Source organism: Morone saxatilis, unplaced genomic scaffold (genome assembly GCF_004916995.1).
Source record: "Morone saxatilis isolate NCDOM2014 unplaced genomic scaffold, NCSU_SB_2.0 Contig3, whole genome shotgun sequence".
NCBI lineage: Eukaryota > Metazoa > Chordata > Actinopteri > Moronidae > Morone > Morone saxatilis.
The window spans coordinates 17,816,649-17,825,909 of NW_023339873.1; the positions used below are offsets into that span (position 1 = coordinate 17,816,649).

The following is a 9,261-nucleotide window of genomic DNA, read 5'->3' on the forward strand; positions in this document are numbered from 1 at the left end:
TTTGCTTTCTTTCTGAGAGTTAGAGAGTTAGAGGAGCTGGAATCAGGGCACGCCTAGCCTAGCTTAGCACAGACTGCCAACAGGAAAACACCTAGCCAACACCTCTAAAGCAGACTTAATTACCCATTATTGTTTGTTAAATTAAAACTCACTGGCTCGCCAGTAAATAAGCTGGTAAAAAGTACTACTGAATGGGAAATAAAAGACCAAAAAAAGACCACATGCAAAGTTCTTAATGTTTACAGAGGAGCGATAGGAAGCATCCTGACTGGAAACATCACAAACTGGCATGGGATGTGCACGGCCCAGGGCAGGAGGACTCTGCAGCGGGTGAGTAAAACCGCCTAGAAGATGATTGGTACTTAGCATCAGTGATATTGGTGAAGTGAGGTGCCTGCACAGAGCCCAAAGGATACTAAAATACAGCACCCCACCTCAGCCACAGCCTGTTCACCCGGCTGAGATCGGAAGCTTCCGCTGCCTACCACCAGACTTAAACACAGGCTCTTCCCTCAGGCGGAGACTGCACAACAATTCATCATACAAAGGAGTTATTTTTTTAATGACTTATTTATCCATTTTTATTTTGTTTTTTTTAAAAAGGAGCATAAAGGGACCTATATCTAAATGTCATTGATCAATCTAGGATCTATTGGTAGAAGTGAATTGCAATATGCATTGCTTTGTCTTCATTAATGAAGATAATATAAGAAAATAAGATGATAAGAATTGTTATCTTTTTGTTACCTTAGAACTAACCATCAACAGGCACCAAGAGTCGCCTTTCATGGAGTGAACCACCATGTTTCTACAGTAGCCCAGAATGGATAAACCAAACACTGGCTATAGACAGAACCGCTTGCATGTTTTTGTGCTAAATCCCATATACTGGCCCTTTAAATGGTTTGTAACGGCAACCTTTTTTATTTTTAGGGGGAGTTATGTGCTGGAACTATTTCCTAGCGAACAAGAGCACAGTGACTATGTGCATCTTTCTGGTGTCAATAAGGTTGCCAGATTTGTTATACTCGTATACCAAATCCCTGTAGAATCACAAACTGCTGATTTTACATTTCTGCAACAATGTAGCGTCTTTATGCTAAACTACACCTCCTGATTCCAGCTCTCGTTCACTCGTCATGAGAAGCACCACTTCAGCTTGTGTAGTTGTATATAATCTATAGCTCTGGAGGGAGGTTTGCAAGGTCTGAGAAAATAATCCGGATGATGTTCGGGTTTAGAGACTACAAATATATGACAGAAAGTCTGTGTCAGGATCTGGTGTTTGAAAGATGTGAGCATTTACCAGGAAAGGAGGGTCAATTTCAAGACACTTTTGAATAGCATTATGGGAAAAGTAGGTTCTGTCTGATTTCATTTCTGACCATTTTTAAAATCTGTCCCTCACAAATTTTCCCAGCTTTGAAGAAATGCAATAATAAACCACTGGCACCACATGAGATTGATATCCAACTTTTCATCTCACCTTGTTGGAAAGAGCACAGAATTGCTAATTGTTAAACTTTTGAACTATTTCTCCCTCTCTCTCTTCACTCTTCACACTGTTTTTCCCTTTGATTGTGTCCTAACCTAATGAAATGAATCATGCTCTCAAAATGCTCAAAATTTCATTGTGAACTCAAATGTCAGCTGTAAAACATACAGTGTTTCTCCCTAATTTCATTAACATTTCTATAATCCACTTGATTAATGACATTTACCACTGCATTGAAAACCATTTCCATATCCACTTTGCAGTAGGGACATAAAATACTTTCTTACCTACTTGATCTTTGAAAATCTTTGAAATAACCACAGGCACGTTGTGCTCAGCCCCTCCCTGAAAAGTATAAGAGAAAGGTGGGAATGAACGGTGTTGAGACTCGGTGCTGAAATTGGCTGCCAAAACTGTATTCTCAGACAACCAGTCAACTCTGCATGCCAAAGCCTCTTCATTTCCACTTTAGTCTCTCAATAAATCAAAAACGTATCTGCTTACTTTGATGCTTAAGCCCAGGCCGCCAGTCGCCTGTCTTCGCAGTACAACAGTTCTGTGCTTTAGAAAGTGGGAGTTTCTTATTGGCAAAAAGATATTGTGAACATTGAAACAGTATTCTGGAGTTATGCGGCATGAATTACAATGCAAGTCTGGAGCCTTCTGGCGCACTTACATTTACTTGGGATTCACTTCCACTTGTGCAAACCACATCCAGCTTCTGTATGGTTAATACCTCTTTGGTCAATTTCAGGCAGACATCATAGGTATTGTTGGTCTCCTCATTGTACAGCAAAGCAATTCCAGATTTTGTCTGTTGGAATTGAGAAGAGCATTGACATTTTGCCAAGCAGAGCAATTATATACACAATGACATTTTAATCCTCTTTTCTCAATGTGTCATTTGTGTACCCCATTCTACTGGTCTAGTTTTGGGTTAATTGGTTTTGCCTGATGTGAACCTTTGTGTAACAGAAAAAGGATCATATGCTTTGAATTTTCATATCTTTACCTTCCAAAAAAAAAGGGATGCAAAAATGTTCAGGAAATTGAACTAGACAGGCTAACTCTGGGGACAGAAATGACGACAACAGCTGACTGAGATAAAAGAGCACCGACATCACACTATGACTATCTCTGAGTAATATCTGTAAACGTAACACAGTGCAATTTAATCCCACCCTCGAATTTAATACATTATTCTCAGATTCTCTGATCTCTCACTGCTCAGTCACTATCTGCAAACACCTAAAGCCAAACAACCAAACCCCCCAGCAGCTCTAATGATTTAGAAATAATCTCTAAACAAAAGCATTGAGGCTAAGAGAATAACTGCCAGATATAGTTTTACAATGCTGTTGGTCACATTTCAGATAGCATAGCTCAGTGGTTCCTAGCCATTTTTCTTTGTCAAACGTGAATCCTTAAGGCAGGATTAAAAGTTGAGTTTGATTTATTTGGCAGATTTTAAGTTTTTATTTAGTCCACCATTGACCATATTCCTGTACCTGCAGGGGTTAGATCTGAGTGAGGTGAACATCTTTAAGGTTAACTCGGATTGCATTACCACTTGGAGTGGCAGAAGCGGGATGTTTCAACCATTCGTTAGTTCCTTTTAGCAAACTATTTTAGCTTCTTTTCTCACTTCGTAACTTCCCAGCATGTGGTCTTCAGGTGTTACATCATTCTCAGGTTGGCAGTAGCATGTTCTGTACAGTCTGCCTTTGGTAGTTGATATGAATAGAAAACAGATGAGCCTCCTGCCAATTTGTAAATCTGTTGCAGGTTAATTTGCCTCAGAAGCAAACATGGTTTTATTATAACCAAATCATAATAGTAATAGCTCTAGAGAAGGCAATGTCAGTTTGTTCACCACTTTGGTGCGGACTGAAATATCTATGAATGACCATAACATGTTGTACAGATATTCATGCTTCCAAATGGATGAAGCTTTTCTTCTAGTGTCACCATGAGGTTGGCATTTTTGGGGGGGTTTTTTGCCATGAAATTTGCTTCTGACATTAATGTGAAAAAGAATTCTATTAACTTATCATCAAGTCAAAATGTGTCTTTTATGACCAAATATCCACAAAACATGACATTCTCATCAGCCTCAGCTTTCTTTGTGTTTAATGCTAATGAGTAAATGTTGGTATGCTGACAAGCTGAACTAAGATGTTGAACATGGTAAACTTCATACCTGCTAAACATCAGCACGTTTACATTGTCACTGTGAGCATGTTAAGATGCCGATGTTAGCATTTAGCTGCACCACTGTGCATAAGTACAAATGACAAAAGAGCCGCTAGTGTGGCTGTAGAGTCTTAGTCTTGTTTGAAATTAGCTGAGCTGCTCCACAATCCACATGAAGCCTGATAGTAGCTGCTCTAATATATATATATTTTTTTTTTATACAACAGTGGTGAGCTACATCATTTACTCAAAATTTCCAAGATATTAAACAGACAAACAATTAAGTCCCCACCCGAAACCCCTCACCGGTTGTATTGGTCAATGTCTGAAACTGCTGTATTGAAGTGGTGAATTATATCATTTCCCCAAGCTTCATCATAAGCCAGCGGAAAGAGTCAATAAGATTGATGGACAATTTGACATATAAACAAATGAAAGGACAACAGCCCATGTTTGATGGAAAAACAATCGCCAGTTGAACTAAAATGACAGCTTTCTACAGCAAGGCGTGGAAAAAATAAAAGACAAATATAATGCATTCCAATCCACCACCACAACCAATGGCCTCAAAAGCAACTATAGGCTTGAATCAGCACATTTTTTGACAGTCCTGCCAGATTTGGGCATTATAAGCTGCACAAGGATAGGATTTATTGCAATATGTTTTTGTTGTCTTTCAGTTATTGTGTCGACCACCTCTCTCATTTGATACTGTAGCAGGTTTTAGTCTCTAGGTTTCCCTTTTGGTTGAAGTATAATCACATACCTCCTACAAAGCTGTTGATAATAAGCAGTGCATGTTACCATTTTAACCCTTCTACAAATGCATTACACCAAGCAATTTTAATAAAAGGAACAAGGTATATTAAAATTGGAAAATTGTTTTAGTAATTGCATCTTAATAACGGCAGACTAAAATCCTTATAAGACAACTTTAAAAGCAGAGCAAGGTAATAAGACAGATCAGTAGAGGGATGACAAGCATACAAATATTTGTGCGTTCTTTTGCAGGCGATATCTAGATAGATAGATAGATAGATGATGCACTCTTGAGGGGTCACAGTGGGTAAAAAGGTTACAATCAGTATGTGAGTGAGGTCAACCAATTCTCTTTTAAGAGACTTTGGAATGAGGGTTGTGCTCTGTTCCTGCCAAAGAAGACAGAGTATAAATTAAAGCTTCTGGTCAGGGCTTTGTGGAAAAATAACTGCTGGGCAGCACAGTAGATACATTCAAGGGACAAAAAACAAGTCTATAAGTCTGATGGCACACAAAGGCAGCGTCAGCCTCACTGACTGCCTGTAATGACAGAGGAAATCAGTTTCACCTCCCATTACTTTCTACTTTGTCGCTGCTAAACCTCTTTGGTAACGTTTTTATGAAGCCGTTATTGTTTCTCAACTTCAGGCTTCTCTAAAGTAAATCTCATATGACGTTCATACAAACAGTAACACTTGCAAGTTTATAGAAAAAGGCCGACTGCACCACAAACAAAAGATCCTTTGTACACAAAAAGATCTTTTGCTCCCTTATTTGGCTACTGACATTATGGCTCCAAAGAGAATGAGAAACTAGTTTATTTGTGAACTTCAGGTTAAAAAAAATGACACTTTCATACATTTTTGACATAAATTGTTGATTGATTACAGTGAAACAACACTATTAGTTACTCAACAATTGCCCATATGTTAGCATATGTGCTGCTACCATCAGCTATATCAGAACTGAAGAGTGTTTCTTCAAAGAAAGAAGAGTAAAGGACACTGAAGACTTTTCTCAATGGCAATGATTTTGTCATTTGACTATTATATATAACATTATATGCTTTGTCGATCTGACTGGTTGAAGGATCATTATATATTAAATTTCCTTACCCTCATATTAGGAGAATATAAGTTTCAGTTCAGTTCATAGAAACACTCAAATACATTTATCACTATTGCTGGGAGACTGTTTCTAAGCCAGTGTACTGATGCTTGCTTTGGTGCTTAAGTAATGGTGTGAATTGTGACATTTGAAGTAAAACATTGCTTGGTTTCATTAATGAGACATATGACTGGATGGACAGAAAGAGCTTCAATGGGATATCTATTTAAATGTCTAGAATTATTTATTACCAGTGGGATAAATTTGTATTAATGTAATACAAGTTGTTGTGGATTCCTAGGGTGATCATGGAGTAGTTACCAATGTTCAAAAATCTTGTGACGTGTCCTCAAGAAAGTAATCCAGTGTGGGAAAATGTGTGAGAAGAGGAAACTGATGTCTCCGGGCTCTTGGGCTTATCATTTATCAGCCCTGTGCTTCTACCAGCTTGTTCATGTGCGACTGAGTGCAGGCATGTGGAACCATAAAGCATATTGTAGTAACTATGGTGCTGTCTTGCAACCTCATCTCATTTGTGTAGACTGAAAAGAAAACAGGATAAAAGCTACCTTGTGGGACACTTGTACATAAAGCAATCACATGCTGGTTGCATATTCTCCATAGGCATTCAATATTATATAAAAAAAATAAAACACCAAAAAACACCTTCAACATTCAAATCTCACAGCCACCGCAGAGTTACTTGTATTGTAATATATTCAAGGCAGAATAGTTAAAGTTAAAATCTTGTGACAGCTTATCATATTCATCGTGCTGACTATGGTCAAATTGTGTTCTCTTTTCCCTTAAAATCTTACAGCCAAACTGTTGGGGGTGGAGGAATGAAGCTGACAACCTAATGTAATAATACAATAATTGTAACAGCTCTGCAATATATCCTGTATTTGTAAAGCTTAAAATGTCCAATGTTTTTGTTGTTTTAGTGACAGAGGTTTTGATTCAGCTCATGGTTTGAATATATAGTTTGTAATATGTGGATGAATCATATCTTCTAAAATCAGATATGTTTTTAATAAGATGCAGATTGAGAAGCATTCACACATAAAGCACTGTGATTAAGTTACCTTTGCAGTTGAATATTGGTAACTTAATGCCAGCATAGCCAACTAAACCAAAAGGTGCCATAAGCAAGACTTGGACTGGGTCCAACCTATGTTAGATACAGTCTGATTGATTTGGTCCGATCAAGTACCACTCTATTCAGGATTTGACTGGATCCAGATTTCCGGTCATGTCGTGTGCCAAAGTGATTACGTGAACAATGTGCTTTTTTTAAGGCAGAGAGTTTGAACGGATCTGCTTCTCTTCTCAACTGCAACTGCTCATTAATCTGTGACTCATCATGCTGCTAACAATGTTGACTTTTCTTCCTCTATTTTGGTCTGTCTGGGTTAAATATTTTTTTTCTATTCAGATTAAATCCCACTGTCCTTGGGTTCCTGTATGGATCAGCAAAGGTGGAAGAAAGTCATTGTATTTGCAAGCCCCAAGTAAGTCTCATGTCTCGGTGATGAAGTCCCAAGTCAAGACCAACAAGTCTCAAGTCCAAGTCCTAATTTTTTATTTTTTATTTTTTGTATTAAAGAAGTCATTATCCACCCTTCACCAAATGTAATGCAATTAAAAAAAAAAGTTTCTAAAATTTGTATATAACCTTTAAATATTGCCTGACATTTAGAAGCAAAATGATAAGTTGTGTTGGTTTATGATTCCTGGGATTGATGGTTGGGGTTTTATATCATTTTATCAAATCCAAATCTAATTGTAAATCCCTTATTTAATCAATTTGTCTTCAACTCTGAACATTTGTAATAAAAGTTTAAAATAAACCTTTAAAGATTTCATTGAGATTTGGATTTGTGTTGGCTGAGAAGACGTAATTCAGCAGAGTGACAGCATAACTCCTAGAAAACATGAGATGAGATGAGCAGAGAAGACATGAAATTCTTATTAAATATGCACCTGAAGTAACAGCTGTAGCCTACTAACTAAACACACTATTTTTCACAAGCTACCTGCTCCTAATACACGGTCCTGATTGACAACTACTGAGTTGCTCAACTTAAAATATTGATATGATGAATTCAATTTTAACTGGGAGGTTGTAACAGGTGAAAGTGATATGAAGTAGCTATATTTTTTCAGTGGAGAAGAGTCACCACTAATTGGCCTTGTTGAACTACAAAAACATACTGTCCATTACAGAGTGATTCTTCTTTTACCTCACAAACTATCTGTGGCCATGAATAGACGCTGGCTTGCAGAAAGCGCATTAACCAGATATAATAATGATATAATAGGCTGCAGAGAAGTATGTTGTTTGAAAGGACCAGTGTAGGATTTAGTGGAATCTAGTGGTGAGGTTGCACATTGCAACCAACTGAATACCCCCTTGCCCTAAACCTCTCTCCAAGTGTGTAGGAGAAACAACCATGGCCACAAAAAATGTAAAAGGCCGAGCTCAAGCCAGTGTTTGTCCGTTCTGGGCTACTGTACATGGCAGACTCCGAAGAAGACCCGGCTCCCCCTGTTGATAAAAACAGGTAATTCTAAGTTGACAAAAACACGATTCTTATTTTCAGTTGATTATACACTAATACCTATATCACCAATAGATCCCACTAAAAATTGTACACACTGGACCTTTAAACTGGTGAAAATATAAAAATATAGTGTGTTTGCCATTGTCATGTACATTTTGGATGATATCCAAATGTGATAATGTGCACTGCTAAAAACATATCTTTACCCCCTATTTGGCTGCTGCTTCTAAGTATCTGAATAGTTAAGAGCTGCTCACTTTTTTCTAATACGTTTAAGCTTTGGGCTTACGGGAGGTTGTCAAAGTCAAAGTGAAATCATGTCTTTATTTTGTCATGTCTCAAGTGATTAAATTTATAATTAGAGTTCTAGTCCTTGAGTCTAAGTCATGTGACTCAAGTCCACACCTCTGGGGTTCAGATCTGTAGCTAAAGTAGATTATACAGTGTCATCAGTAGGTTTTCACCACATTCATTCTAACCAAACTCTAAAAGCTGGAAATGTATATCGGTCCAATGAACATTTCATGACTTTTGGGAAACGAGTTTTCTAAATCTATGTATGTAAAGTTAAAGTTACTGAAGGTTGTAATACCATTTGATTTGAAAGGTCACCAAACCCTCAGTAGTATAGAAAGGAATCTATACAATATTGAAGGAAAATCAAAGCTACAGTTTTATAAAGTTGTCTGTATACATTATAGATCGTGAAGGTATGATTTGTGCCAGAGGGTCAACATGTATAGTTAATTAGTTTAGTTGCAAGGAATCTTCACACACAGTAGGTGAGCGAACTCAAACAGAGATCGGTACCCCAGTCAGATGTATTGCATAAGGTCTCACTTGATGTCTGCAATTCACTCCAAGACAAGGATAGAAATTATGAATGACTGCAAGTACAAAAGATTAAAAGAACATCTCAACTTTATTAAATGTAAAAACAAAAACATGTTCGCGATGTACAATTCTGATGTTCACATGGCTAATTTACACTGGAGAGATTAAAGCTTTTATATAAGTATAATAAGACTATTACACTTCAGCATGGGGTTTCTGAATGAGTTTAAGAACAGACAGCACTTGCGGTACCCCCGCTGTGGAGATTTCAGAACCCACGAAGATAAGAGAAGTTCGACGCTGAGTTTC

General features: G+C 37.6%; 1 protein-coding gene across 1 annotated transcript in view; it reads right to left on the reverse strand.

Annotated features, from left to right (window-relative positions):
• Positions 1 to 2,303, reverse strand: part of sntg2 (syntrophin, gamma 2) — a gene marked incomplete in the record, with an annotated part of 68,976 nt that extends 66,673 nt beyond the window's left edge. Inside the window, 3 exon segments of the mRNA XM_035673379.1 lie at positions 1,783 to 1,840; positions 2,000 to 2,056; positions 2,172 to 2,303.
• Between the last annotated feature and the right edge of the window lie 6,958 nt (positions 2,304 to 9,261).